At 54.0% G+C, this 14,631-nt stretch overlaps 1 protein-coding gene across 1 annotated transcript in view; it reads left to right on the forward strand.

Annotated features, from left to right (window-relative positions):
• Positions 1 to 8,840: 8,840 nt before the first annotated feature.
• CPT1A (carnitine palmitoyltransferase 1A) overlaps positions 8,841 to 14,631 on the forward strand; it is a 60,423-nt gene continuing 54,632 nt past the window's right edge. The window contains exon 1 of the mRNA XM_070360349.1: positions 8,841 to 8,997. The gene's annotated coding sequence lies outside the window, so the exon portion shown is untranslated. The remainder of the gene's footprint in view (positions 8,998 to 14,631) is intronic.

Consider the following 14,631-nt stretch of genomic DNA (forward strand, 5'->3'; position numbering starts at 1 on the left):
CCCTTCAGCCCCTGCCGCCACCCGCGCAGGGTTGCACAGAGTAGGGCACCCCAGCGGGAAGCGCGCGGCGACGAGGAAGCCCCGCGCTCGGAGGGGGCGCAGGGCGCGCGTGCTCCGATCGCCGCCGGTGGGTCTCCAGCCTGGAGGGCAGGCGCACCGCCCCCCTCCAGCCTCCCCTCTGCAGCCTGAAATCGGCTGGGGTGGGGGTGGATTTCGCACCCTCGCGCGGCCCCTCACCCCACCGGCACCTCCCGAAGTCTTCTCTGACTCGGAGTGTCCGCAGTGAGCGCCGGGAGCACCCGGTCCCGCCCGCCGGCTGACCCCGGCTGACCCCGGCGGAAGCGCGCTGCAGAAGCCGCCTCCCGGACCTAACCTCCAGCTCCTCCTCCTGCGTAACAGGGCGCCCCCGGGCGCCCCCGGGACGAAGAGGCCGTCGGTGCGCGCCGAGAGGAGGCGGGGAGGCAGAGTGCAGGAAGCCGGGCCCGTCCCCACCCGCCACCAGCGCCTCCCCAGCCGGCTGGACCCGCGGGGCCTTGACCTTCCCCGGCCTGCGGCTGGTACCCAGGCGGGTACCCCGGGTGGGCAGGGGAGGGGACTGAAGCTTCGGGATCGGCTTCCGAGCTTCCTGCGAGAAACACAAATTCAAGGGAGCAGGACAATTGAGCTTTTTTTTTTTTTTTCAACTGAAACTGCGTCCTGAAACAGCCGGTCGGCCGCTCCCGCCCCCGAGATCCGCCCCCCGCCCCGCGGCCCCCGTCTGCTGTCACTTCCTCCTCAGCACCCACCCACCCCCGAAATCCCCCGGGGTCTTCCTCCTCGCGCCAAAGGCAAGAAATCTCCGGGAAAGGATTCGTGTATCAGGCGTCCAGCTAGCGCCCAGCCGCTCTCCCTCTTTTCCTGTCTACAAAAGGTTTGGCGAGTTGGCTGAGTCCAAGCCCAGGGCCTTCCGAAATGGGACCGGACCGCGGTTCCGGACCAGCAGTGAGGCTGGGAGACGCCTCAGATCTCAGAAAAGGCCGGTGTCTGGAGCCGGCCGGGTGGGAGCCGGTAGTTATCAGTCTGTCTGGGGTCATCTGAGGCCGGCTTCTGTGCTATAGTGTCTGAGTTGGACTTTGAAGGTTAAGTGGGAATTTTTCAAGTGAAAATGGAGCTGGCCAGTGGCTAGTATTTCAGGATCGAGGTCATAGAGGAGGCTGCACCCCACCCCACCCCCCCCCCACCCCCAGACACACACACAGGCGCGTTGGAAGCTGGTGGGCATCCAAGTGTGTATCAGTCACTCAGTCAGACGCAGCCATGTTGGACTCCTGGCCACCCCATGGACTGTAGCCCGCCAGGCTCCTCTGTCCATGGGATTCTCCAGGCAAGGACACTGGAGCGGTTTATCATTCCCTTCTCCAGGGGATCCCCCTGACCCAGGGATCAAACCTGCATCTCCTGCGTTGCAGGCAGATTCTTTACTGTCTGATCCACCAGGGAACTCCTCTTGTCTTAGGATTTTTTTAGACGGAGGAGGGCTATGTTGAGCACAGCCTCAAAGCCCTCCTCCCTCTAAAGGACCGAGGCAGCATGGTCCTCTTTGCTCTCATTTTGGAACAAAAGGAAGTTTACCCGATCTGGGCCTCACTGCTGGGCAGGGCCGCAGCTGCTCCAAAACCCATCTTCTCTGGGGAGTTGGGACTGGGTGTGGTTTCCCCCTCTCCCTCCCTGGCACCTAGCCCATGGCGTGGGACAGCACCCTGGGCAGCAGAAACAGGAAGAATAGATGTCCAGAGGCAGGAAGTGGGGTGAAGACTTGAGCGGAAGGAGCACAGGAATCATCAAGGCTTGTCACACAGGCTGGGGTGGTCCCCTGGCACAGGTCTGGGGAGGCCTTCTGGGCCTGCCCTGGAGACACGGCGTGTCGTGTGGGTGTCCCACCTGTGGGGTCAGCACGCAGAAGAGCCCTGTGGTTGGTTTAATCCTCTTACCACTGTCTTGAAAGTTTTGAAAACTTTTGAATAAGAGTCTTCATTTTCACTTCATGTTGTGCCAGGCAAATTATGTGTGAATAGCTAGATCTGCCTGAGATCACAGGATGCAACGGAGGTGTTGAGATCCAGAAGGTGACTTCAGGTGCAGGACAGTTTACAGACGTTCCTGCAGGGGACTTTGAGATGGGATGAGGGCCTGGAAAGGAAGGGCCAAATGGAGGGGCACCAGGAAGCCAAAGCCTGCAGGGTCCTCCATGCATACACCATTCACCCACCCACCCATCCGTTCACCACCCATCCACCACCGATTCATCGGTTAATCATACAGCTAACATTTCGAAGGCTCTGTGATATATTAGGTTCTGGTTATACGGTTCCCATTCTTTGGAGCTTGTGGTCCATGGAATAGCAGTCCCCACCCACCTTGTCCAAGGCGACACACCCTCTCTCCCACTTTCTACTGTTTCCTCATTTTCCCTTTGTTTTCACAGGAGACAGTACTTGTTTCTTGCCTGCCTTTCCCACCAGAAAGTAGACTCCTAAGGACAGGCCTTGATCTAAAGGCTCTGTCACTGCTGAGTTGCTCAGTCCATATTTCCCAAGTGAATGAATGAATGGACAAGTGAATGAATACAGGTAAGACCAGGGCTGTATTCAGATCATCTGAAAGTCCTACTTGGGACTCCCCTGGTGGTCCAGCGCACTTCCACTGCAGGGGGTGTGGGTTCCATCCCTGCTTGGGGAAGTAAGATCTGCATGGTATGGCCAAAAACAAGCAAAAAATGCCCTACTTGCTAAAATGATTAGGGTAACCTCTTCACGTGTAATTTAATATTTAAATTAAATATTTTAATTTAATATCGTAATTTAATATCTTTTAAATTACACGTGAAGAGGCCTAATACCCTAATACCCTAATCATATTACTAACGTAAGTGTAAGACAATCCATCAAGGGTCTCATTTTCCCCTCGAAGGCTATTTGGGGCTTTCTTCAACATAGAAAATATAACACCTCTCCCCCATTTTTCCTTTCCTTGTGGCCCTGCTTTGCTGGCACCTGAAGCTTGACTTCTCCTGGTGGGTCACTCAGGCCTAGAAAGCAAGGAGGTTGAGTCATTTCTCTTGAGCAGGCCCCTCTGTTGGGGATTTGGGAGAGTCAGAATGGAGGTGCCAGTGTGGCAAGGTGGAATCTCGCAGGGGAGCAGGGCTGGCAGGCAGAGGTAGGGCCAGGGCAAGAAGCTGAGAACCTCATCTAGGCTGGGGCAGGGCAGATGGAAGGCAGCCAGGGAGAGCATCTCGGAACAAGTCCCAGGGGAGGGGGACAGGGGCAGGGGTGACTCACAGGTTACAGAAGGAGCAGTCTCCTGGGGGGAGATGGGGTAACAGTGAAATGGAGCAGAGGGTCTCAACAGGGTGGCACCCGGGGAACAGGCGGTGCACAGGGTCACGGGTGAGCCCTGCGTATCCCTTCATCTGGCTGCTCCTCTGCATCCTTGATCACGCCCTTTACTGAGCTTGTGAATGTGCTTCCTTGAGTTCTGTGATCAATCGAACTCAAGGGGGGCTCTTAGGAACCTCTGATCTGTAGCAGGCGGTCAGAAGCACAGGTGATAATCTGGGCTTGCACCTGACGTGAAGGGGAAGAGGGGAGACAGTCTTGTGGGTCTGAGCCCTTAACCTGTGAAATCTGATGCTGTCAGTGGATAGAGGGTGTCAGACTGGAGTTGGTTCCTGGACACGCTACTGGTGTCCGTGAATTGCTTGTTGGTGTGGGGAAAACCTCCACGCACTGGGTGAACAGAAACTCAGAAGTGAAGTGTTGGGGAATTCCCTGATGGTCCAGTGGTTAGTCTGCTACAGGGGGAAGGGGTTCGATCCCTGGTCAAGGCACTAAGATTCCAAGTATCATGCAGTGTGGCAAACAAATAAAGTTTTAAACAAGAAAATTCTTTCCAAAAGAAAGTGAAATGTTTCCTGTGAGCAGTAAAGAAAACAGAGAAGAAATACACAATGGGGAAGAGCTGGGGGTTTCCCTGCACAGGAAGGTAGACAAAACCACAACTTTGGGGAAAATTCTTTTTTTCAACCGATAGAAATCCTCGCATTTCTTTTTCTTTTTAAAAAAATTTTATGGAGAAGGAAATGGCAACCCACTCCAGTATTCTTGCCTGGAAAATCTCATGGACAGATGAGCCTGGTGGGCTAGTCTATGGCATCGCAGAGTCGTACACAACTTAGCAACTGAACAACAACAACACACAATCAGGCAGGCTGTGATTTGGGGAAATAGTTCTTGATGGAAATGTGACATAAAATGAAGAGTGAAGTGACCTAGCAATATGGAATACAGAGTTTTGTAAGAAATTAACGTTTGTGTATAGAATAATAATTGCAAATATTCAAACAATAAAGTCCATGGCTAAAGAAAAAAAATATTTTATTGGCCTATAGCTGATTTACAATGTTGTGTGAATTTCAGGTGTGCAGCAGAGTGAATCAGTTATGCATACACATAGGCCATTACAGAGTACTGAGTAGAGTTCCCTGTGCTATACGGTAGGTCCTTATTTGTGATCTGTTTTAACCCTTGCATTTTTGTTGGACAAAAATTTACCAGTTACTTGTAACTTTGCAGCATCTAGGGCTTAGTCAAGACACAATTCCCTAGAGAAAGAGCCAATCCCTGGGCGGCCTGTTAGACAGTGAGCCAGTGAAAGGACATTTCAGATACCCTTCTACCTTGTTTCAAAATTGCGGATACATTTTTCTTAATCTATGTGGGTCAGGAGTTGGTACAAGGGCTTAGGAAGCTCCAAGACTGATATTCTTTACCACTCTTAATGTGTGTGCGCATTTTTTCTGGAAAAAAAGGTTTGCAGCTTGTCATCAGGTTCTCAAAGGGTTAGTGAACCAGCCTCCCCCAAGTTTAAAAACTATGCACTCAAAAGCTCTTGACCTCCCCAGCTCCTTCTCCAAAGGGGAGGAATTAGCATCTTGACGCGGAAGTCTTCCGTCAGTGCTCTCATTTGCATATGCAGGCATCTGCTAATATGCGCTGCAGAACAGTCCTTTCTGGTCTTTGAGGTCCCAGTGTCCAGGCAGGCCTGTCAAGATCTCGACCTCAAGGATCTTTTTTAAGTTTTGATTTCTAAAACTGAGGCTGAACATGCAGGGAGCAAAGATTGTTAAGAGTATACATTGTTAAGCGTACAGAGCGATGCATTTTCACACACACGCCCACACTGGGGGCTTCTTTGTGTATTTCTAGTGATTACCATCACTGCCATCAATACGTCTCACTTCTGTTATTGAAATCATGCAGCATACTTACTTTTGTGTGTTTGTTTGGCTTCCTTTTGCTCCACGTAACATCTGTAAGATCTCCCCACGTTGGGTGTGTTCAGCAGTCGACTTTTCTGAGTAGTAGTACGCTGTATGGCGAAACCACGATTTATTTACCCATTCTGTTGCTGCTGGATATCTGGGTTGTCTCTGGGTTTTGTCACCGGAAGCGAATCTTCTGTAAGCCTTCTTGCTCGCGTCTTTTCCAGGACGTGGGTTCTCATTTCTTTTTTGTTGCACTTGCAGGAGTAGGGTTGCTGGGTCATAAGCTGAGCCCATTCAATTAAGAATATGCTGTCACTCTGAGCTGCTTTCACCGGCACGTGGTCTAGCTGCCTTCCTTCTTTACTAATGCATCTGCATTACTTCATTTTGTCTTCACCAAATGCCAGTGATGCTGGCCAAGCAAACACTGTCACTACCCTGACGTGTAACTGTCACTGTTTACTCACGGCCCACAGGGTTCAAAGTTCAAGTTCAGAAGTGCAGAACCCAGAGATTACAAAATTCTTCCATTGGGAAATGGAAACTGAGTTCCCCAAAATCTCACACACTTTTGGATCAGAACCCGCTGGGAGATGCCAGCAAGAAATGTGGCTGGCAAGAGTGAGTGGGACTCAACTGTGTTCTTGGCAAGCCAGGAAGGCTTTACAAGTTTTGTATTACAATTGTTTCTCTATTTTGGGTTGGACAGTGGCATTGCCGTTATGTTTTCATTAAAAGAGCCTTTATCTTTTAGGGATCTCCCTAGCGGTCCAGTGGTTAGGACTCTGCCCTCTCTCTCATTGCCAAGGGCACAGGTCCATCCCTGATCGCAAACTAAGATCCCACAAGCCATGCACCACCGCCAAAAAAATTTAGAAGTAAATAATCAAAGAATCTTTATCTTTTAGTGATTGGTACTCAAGAACTCGTGGACAAGATGATAAGAGTTCTGGATTTGCTTTAAAGAAATCAGAAGAACAGAGGGACAATGTTTGAGTAGTAATGAAATCATTACATGCATTTTTTTAAAAAAGGTTCCTTATAGCCACAACAGGCAGCTGCTACAGTGTGTTCCAATCAAACTGGGAAAGAATTTGGGGAAAACAGAGAAGGAGAAAGATTACTTTCTGAGGCAGACTCTAGCCTATTTTTGGCCCTGAGGAAACTCAGGGTCCAATCAGGCCAGAGCTCCCCAGGGACCTAGATGCTCTGTTCGCTACAGGGAACTGCAGTCCCCAGGGAGCTGCAGTCTGGGGAGCAGAGCTGAGAAGGGAGTAAGGCCTCTGCCCCCTGGCTGCAGCTGCTCGTGGTTTTGGGCTCCTTAAGGTCCCCAGAGAGAGTCCAGCCTCTGGGGCACAGGTGAGTGGGGAGGCCACCGCGGTCCCTGCCCCTGTCCCTCCCGGCAGCAGGTGACACCAAGGCGGCTCGCAGGGAGGGCTGCACAGTCAAGGCCGTGGAGCCCTGGAAACAGACCCGGTGCCCCCCGCCACCCCCCTGCGCCCCTCCGCCCGCCCCCCCATTCCCCGAGGGGCGTGGGAGGGGGAAAGGAATGAGGGAGAAAGTGACCTTGGGCCGGGGACCCGCAAACAGCTGGGGTTCTAAGAATCGGAGGAAAGGGCATGTGAGGTAGGGCGGCAGTCCAACTTGCGAGGCACAAGCCTAGAAGGCCCACAAGCAGGTAGATGCGTGCAAGGGGACGCTGGAGCGACCAGGGCAGGTGCGGTGCAGCCCAGCCTCGCCGCGTGCACCCTGGTCCAGCCCACCTGCCCTCTTGGGCCATGAGATCTTCCAGGCTTCTCGGTCTGGGATCGCTCACCAGCCAGACAGGAGCCAGCAGGGGAATGAAATCTTCAACTTCTAACTTCAAAGAAATGCAAATTAAAATAAGGAGAGATACCCCAGCTCCACCCTCTTTAGGACTGAGGGTCAGCAGTGGTGAGCTCCCGGAGATGAGGGTGCCCTCCCAGGCACCCACGGGAGTGGAGGCTTTCCAAGAGAGCAGCTCGGCTCTGCAAGTGGCACCAAAATGTCACCAAGATATCTCATGTGCCTGTCCTTTGACCTTGTTGATTCACGTCTAGTGATCTACAGGGAGATACAGTCTTTCAAAGACGCACACTGACTGCCCATGCAGCTTCATTTATGCCTGTGAAAGTGACAAGGGGGAGCCCAAGTGTCCATGTTAGTCACTCAGTTGTGTCCAACTCTTTGCGACCCCATGGACTGTAGCCCACCAGGTTCCTCTGTCCATGGGATTCTCCCGGAAAGGATACTGGAGTGGGTTGCCATTCCCTTCTCCAAGCGATCTTCCTGACCCAGGGATCAAACCCGGGTGTCCAAAGTTGCAGGCAGATTCTTTACAGTCTGAGCCACTAGGGAAGCACTAAGTGTCCCTGGGGCGCGTTAGATAGAGTGAAAGCCTTGGTTATCTCGGTGACCCGTCCACAACCTAACCCAAGTGAAAACAAAGGTATCCTGCGACTTCATTCAAAGCAGCCTGAAGAGTGTGCGCCCACAGCGCGGAGTAGTGGCTGCGGCGATGGGGGCGGGAACTAGAGAGGACTTTCATTTTCTCTTCTAAATCCATCTGCGGTGCCGACCAAATACTGCAGACCGAAAGGCAGAGGCCAGCAAGGGTTTTTCACCATCCAAAGAAGTGGTTGGCCTTTAGGAAAGCCCGGTCTTTGGTCATTAAACGGGTTTTTTGACGGAGCACCTGCTGTATGCGGGACCGCGAGCTGGGGCCTAGGGAGCAGTTTCGGCAAAGACAGGGAAGGTGCGGCTGACCCCGCGGGAAGCGCGGACCCCACGATGTAGCCGCCCAGTGGCAGCTGCCATCGGCCTAGATTTAGACCCTGAGACCGGCCAGTGCGAGCCCAGGACCCACACAAAGTATACGGGTCACTTCGTCTCCACCTCCAGCCAGTTCTTTCCTGGTACCTACTATGCTTTCGGCATCTGAATAGTTTCCTAAATCTTACCAAAGCCTCGCAGGGGAGGAATTTTTATCCCAGTTATATGAAGAAGAGGCTCAGAAAGCTCACTGGAATAAGCATTAAGGTTTCAGCGCCAGGAGTCACGCGGCCCAAAGATCCTCTCCGCTCTCACTCCCGGTAGAGGGTCCAATCTGAGGTGTGGGCTCTAGAATCAGACAGTCGGATCCATCCTCTTAGTGTGATCTTAGTGGGCAGGTTAGTGATCCCTTCTCCAGCCCGGGCTAGGATCAGCTATTTATAGGAGTGCCCTGAGGATTATACGGGGCAATGCCTATAAAGGTCGAGCATGAACTAGGCACTGTGCTGAGCGCGTTTATGGGCATAGCCCTAATGAGCTGGCCCATTTTTCAGATGAGTAAACTGAGGTTCGCAGGGCGAGAAATCTCCCCTAGGCCCCAGGCTTGCCGAGGCGGAGGTGGCGTGACACCCCCCGCCAGCCTCAGTTTCCTCGCGGGCCCAGCTGCCCAGGGCGCCCCGCCCCTGAGGATGCCCCGCCCCGTCCAGGCCCCGCCCCCGGCCCGCCTGGCGCCGGGAGTCGCCGCCCGCGCGGCCGCAGCCCCGAGCGTCTCAGCCAATCGGCCTCTGCCCGCGCCGGGAGCATTCAGCCTCGCCCGCGGTCCTCCCACCCCCGGCTCCCGCTCGTCCCTCGCTCACTCGGCCGCCGCTGTCTCTGCCGCTGCACCTCTGTCCACAGACTCGGTAAGGCCGGGCTGAGTCCGCGCGCCGCGGGGAGGGCGGGCGGGCGCCGAGCACTGGCTGCGGCGGGGCCCGGGGCCGGGTGCGGACGGGTACGGCAGGGGTCCCGATCGAGGCGGGGCGGGGGGGAGCACTTCTTGGGCTGGGGCCGCCGGGGGACGCGGGGTTCGTGGAGAGCTCGAAACTGGAGCGAGGAGGGACACCACATACCCCGCAGCGGACCGGGTCTAGGGGGTCCGCGACCCTGGCGCAGGAGAGCAGTCCGGTGCGGCTGCAGGTTAGGGATGCTCAGCCCTTCGAACTTAGCAGGACTCCTCCGGCCGGGGGCCCTTAAGGCCACCGGCTCCCGTTCCCTTCCTATCTCACCCTCACTTTCAAGGAATGGGTAGTTTGGGTCTGGGGGTCAGTCCGAGGGTCGATCGGCCTGGGGACAGGTACTGTGCGGGAGCTGGCGGGGTGCTTGACTCTCCGGACTTGGCACGATGCCCCCGGCCGGGGGCCACCAGGACCGCCGGCTCCCTCTCCCCTCCTTATACCCTACTCCCCTCGCCGAAGTGGTTTGAGTCTGGGGATCCGCAGTAGGGCAGCGGGAGTGATGCTCAGCCCTCCGGACCTGGCAGAGGACTTGAGCAGGGCGCTGCGGATCCTTTCTCGACCTCGCCCCATCCCTCCCCCTCCTGGGGTGGATTGGGTCTGGGGTGCAGTCGCCGGATCGCGGGCCGGTCCCAAGCGGGAGCCAGAGGGACGCTAGGGACTCAGAAGGACGCCGCCGACCCCCCTCCAGGCGTCCGCCCCCGCAGTGCAGCGGTGGGGACACGCCCTTGGCGCTGGGACTCAGGCGCAGTCCGAGCGCCCTAGGTGCATTCGAAACGGGGCGCCTGGCCTGAGTCCCCGCTCGCGAGTGTCCTCCATCCCCGCGTGCGGCGCGCGGTCTAGGGCAGGTGGCCGCGGAGGCTGCCCAAGGTCGTGCCGGGACAGGGAACTGACTTGCGGGGGGTGGGAGGGTGTGGGGGCCTCACGTGACCAGGCCCAGGCGAACTTGGCCTGCGAGCCCGGACGGCGTGGTCAGGGCGGTGGAGCATCCCGGGCTCCGTCAGTCCCTAACCCCAACTCCCTAGGCGAGCCGACAGCCAGTCCCTTTCGTTTTGTTTGGAAAGACCGTGGGTCAGCGTCTTTATATTGTAAATCGGCGGCTGACTTTCATTAATGCCAAAGAGAAGGATGATCGTACTCTTCACTCCAACAGTTAAAAATCTCGTCATCAGGTTGAATACAGAGCAAACTTAATATTCCCAACTCGGAACTACTCTCGGTTCCTCTGCGCTTCATGTGATATTAAAATATCGAAGGGCAGATTTTAGTAGGAAACTGATAACTTTGCAAGCTACCTGATAAAATGAAATTCAGCTTAACCTCCTGAAACGTGTATTTTGTTACACCTTTTGTTGTTGTTGTTACACCATTTTCTCACACAGGAGTCCGGTTTCTGGTCATTGCAGATATTCAAGCATGTTTACTTCCTTCTAAGAAAGAAAGAAAGAAAGGGTAGTTGCTCAGTCGTGTCCAACTCTTTGCGATCCTATGGACTGTAGCCCACCAGGCTCCTCTGTCCATGGGATTCTCCAGGCCAGGATACTGGAGTGGGTTACCATTTCCTAAACCCCAAGCCAAATGAATAAAAAATGGTCGAGCACACTGGTCTTTTTTTTTTTAATGCCAGCAAGCATCAGCCCCCCCAAACTTTACAAATTATTTAAGGTGATACTGTTTATCGTGGAGGCAGGGGAGTGTTTCGTTGTGATAGGAACTGGAGGCTGCATTCTTGCCGAGTTCGGGGTGGTTCTGCCTCTGCGGGCTCCAGGGCTCCTTTTCGTATGTAAATGACCGGTTTCCTTCCTAAGATGTGTGGCGAGATCTGATCTTGAATGCTGAACTCCATGTGAACAGCTGTGAGAATTGGAAAAAGGGCCACCTTGAGCCGTGCACACACTCTGTATCAGACTGGCAGAAATGGGCGTCACGCACCGGCCCAAATAACCTTTCGAGTTTGTACTGAAAACAGGAGGTGAAGAGAATGCACCTGGCGTCGCTGTCGCCCTTAGTCCCGGGCCCGTGGTCACCGAGCGGTCAAGCCTGGGTGTCTGGGGAGTTCTGGGGCGAGGGCGCGGACTTACGCAACCCTGGCCCCGCGCGCGGGTTCATGGAAGCACCGTTAATTGTTCTCGGGCTTCGCGGTGAGCCCCTTCCGGAGGCGCCTTGCGCTCTCCGGGCGCGGCGCCGCCCTTCTGACGTGGGTTGTCTTCGGGGACAGCAGGCTCTCCGCTGTCCCCAAGGTTGACCACGCAGGCCTTCCCACCCAAAGGCGCTTTTTGTCGCCTGCTGCCTCCAGGGTGACAGCGCTGGCGACCCGCGCCAGATCGCTCCGGAAGGTCTCTGTGGGCCGGGCGGGTGGAACAGGATCTGCGCGCCCGGGACGCGCCAGGCCGGGGGCGGGGCTCGCCGTAACCTTTCCCCTACTTTTCTCAGCGGTCACGTGACGCCCGCGGGAGGGGCGGGGCGCGTCGACCGCAGTTGCCGGCGGCGGCCGCGAGGACGCCTTCCGAGCGAGCAATTAAAGTCGCAGCCTGGAGTCTGAAGGCGGTGGGAAGGTGGGAGGCGGAAACGCGCTCCCGCTCCGGGCCTCGGGCTGCTTCTGCACTTTGATCGGATGCATTTTTTCCTTTGTTGGAAAAAACTGTTTAGTCACTCTGCATGGTTGTTGTTGGCAGACCCGACCGAGTGCAGCTGCCGCTGGAAGCCTGCACTTTGAATTCCGGAAAAAATTGCTGCTTTTAAGAAGAAAATTGTTGTTCCAGCTGGTCTGTTTCAAGTGTGTTTCGGAGATTCTCTGTCTCCCAACTTCAACGAGCCCTCTGCCCTAGCCCCTCTTTTGAGCTTTTGCTACGAGGACTTTTCTGTTTAAAAAAATAGGTAACACAAGCCCAAGATGCAAAACGAAGTGGGTACCAATGGGAATTCAGCACAGAACGGGCTGCCTCTCTCGTGCCCCTCCCGAGAAGCCACCCCTATTGTTTCTTTGACAACTGCAGAGATAGTCCAGGCTGTACAGGGCATTTAAAAGAAAATCTGCTAGTTAACACAAATAAGGAATATTTTCTGCTTGTTGATTTCTGATTATTTTGCTGCCTTTTGTGAATTTCACCTTTTGCCCCAAGCAAATATTAGGTGGACACTGCGTTCCCAGCAGGCCCTGGACTGAGGCCAACTTGACCTCCTTAGGTAAGGTGACTGTGGAATGCCCTTTACTTTTTTTTTTTTTTTTTTTGCATGAGTTGTTTTTATGTCCAACAATGTTTCGGGAAGTTAATAATTGAAAGTAGTTGCGGTACAGTAGGGCAATGGCCTCATGGAGGGTTGGGAAGCAGGGCGGCCAGGCTCAACTTCTGAGGGCTTATCAGCTGATCGTTGGACACCAAGTTCTCTAGGCAGAAAAGAAAGAAATTGCTCCTACTCTGGATGTGGTGGTTCACTCCCACGTCCCGGGAGGTCAGGATCCTCCTAGATTCTTCCCAACTGGCCCCTAAGCTGCACCTGCTGCTTCTGCTTCCTAAATGGCTCTTGAACTTGCCTTCCTCCCCATTTCCATGACCCAGAGCAGGCATTCAGGTATTTGCAAGGGAAAGTTTGAGTCCCTTTCTTCCCTGGATTGTTGTGCGGTTTTCTTTTCTTTTTCTTTTTTTTTTTAACATTTATTTGGCTGCACCGGGTCTTAGTTGTGGCACGTGGGAGCTTCGATTTCCATTGCGTAATGCGGGCTCTTCCGTTGCAGCCTGTGAACTCTTGGTTGCGTCATGTGGGATCTAGTTCCTTGACCAGGGATCGAACCTGGGCCCCCTGCATTTGAAGCACTCAAAGTGTTAGCCACTGGACCACCAAGGAAGTCCCTCCCCTGGATTGCTGTACTCTAAGATAGTGAGGGACCTTTGGGACAGTTGGGTCTCCCTTGGGAAGCCTTGCTTCACCTTGTTATTACCGGGGTCCGGGACTCCTGCCAGCTCTGTCCTTCCCCACATCAAGGGGTCAGGATCCCCCTCTCCCACCAGTATACTGGCTTCCTCTGGGGTCCCAAGGCTCTTGACCCCCAGCACACACACAGCATTCAGCAGGGTATGTTAGGTTGTGTTCCAACATTCTGGTGGGGAGGGGAGTAAGCTCCTTAAGGACAGGCAGTGACTCTCTAAGGAGTCACTCCCTTCCACACAATTAAACAAGTAGTACAAGTTTGTACTGAAAACAAACACAAAATAACCTTGCCTTTAAAAAAACTTGTTTTATACTGTAACTTGGACTTTGTTTTTTCTGAAATACTTCATTTGTAAGATTATACCTGTATCACTGATTTTTCCCCAAGTGTCAGCTCATCTGTGCCCTTTTTAAAAGATTTCAGTTCTCTTCAGTCGCTCAGTCATGCCCAACTCTTTGCAACCCCACGGACTGCAGCACACCAGGCTTCCCTGTCCATCACCAACTCTTGGAGCTTACTCAAACTCATGTCCATTGAGTCGGTGATGCTCAGAATTTTGGGTTCTTTGAACTTTCGCCAGCATAGATTTTTGTGCAGAGTGAAGTATAGCAATGATGCTGTTAAATGTCAAAGACATTTAGTGGCGGTATCAAGTACAGTGGCAAGAGGCGGGATGGCACCCACATGGCGACCTGCATTCTTGGAGGACTGCTGCTGGCCTGCGGCTGCAGTTGGAAAGGTACAAAGTCTGTTCCTGCGCGGGAGGCCTGATGTTAGTTATGAGCAATGTGCCTACTTTATTTGCCAGGAAACAGATCTTGTGAATGGCGATGACATTTGCTCTAGGCCACACACACACACGGACACACACACATCTGAGTACATGGCAGAGCTGGAATCTGAACCTCCATCTGTGTTTTCCGAAGCTTGTGCTCCGTCCTCTAACAGGCTGCTTCCCAGACCACTGTGCAGCTCAAGGGCCTGGGTGTTGGTGCTCCCCCTCCCCTGGGCCCACTGGACATGACACCGGATCAGCTGTGTGTATTTCTGGGTTTGCATTTCCTCCTCTTTAAGCCGGTGCCTCTGACACCTGTCATCCTGTCTCACGGGGATTTTATGAGGATCCCTAAGGGGCCAGATGTGAGAGTCATTTCCCTGGTGTGAATCCCTTGTCTGTAGGCAGGTTTTATGGGTACAGCTGCCTTCTGCAGTCCCCAGATTGGAACATGTGGTTTGACCAGTTCAATTGCACTTTTGGGTGCAAAGGAGAAGCACATGGGCGCCACCCCCCCACCCCGGCCCCCGCCAAGGCTTTGGAGAGAACCACTCCGTGGTGGGGAGGAGAGGCTCTGCGAACTCTCTTGGGTGGATGCGTGCCCCACCCAGCTGTCGTCACTCAGGCCCTTGTGCTGATGTTGGCCAGTCTGGAGGAGGTCCTTCCAGGTGGGCATCCAGAGAAAAACACCTCAATAGGTAGTGCAGTTAATTGGGGCCTGCCAAATTCTGTATTTTCTTTTTTTCTGTTTTGTTGGCCACACCTCACGGCTTGTCGTTGTTCAGTTGCTCAGTCGCATCTGACTCTTTGTGACCATGTGGACCGCAGCACAGCAGGC

Source organism: Bos mutus, chromosome 22 (genome assembly GCF_027580195.1).
Source record: "Bos mutus isolate GX-2022 chromosome 22, NWIPB_WYAK_1.1, whole genome shotgun sequence".
NCBI lineage: Eukaryota > Metazoa > Chordata > Mammalia > Artiodactyla > Bovidae > Bos > Bos mutus.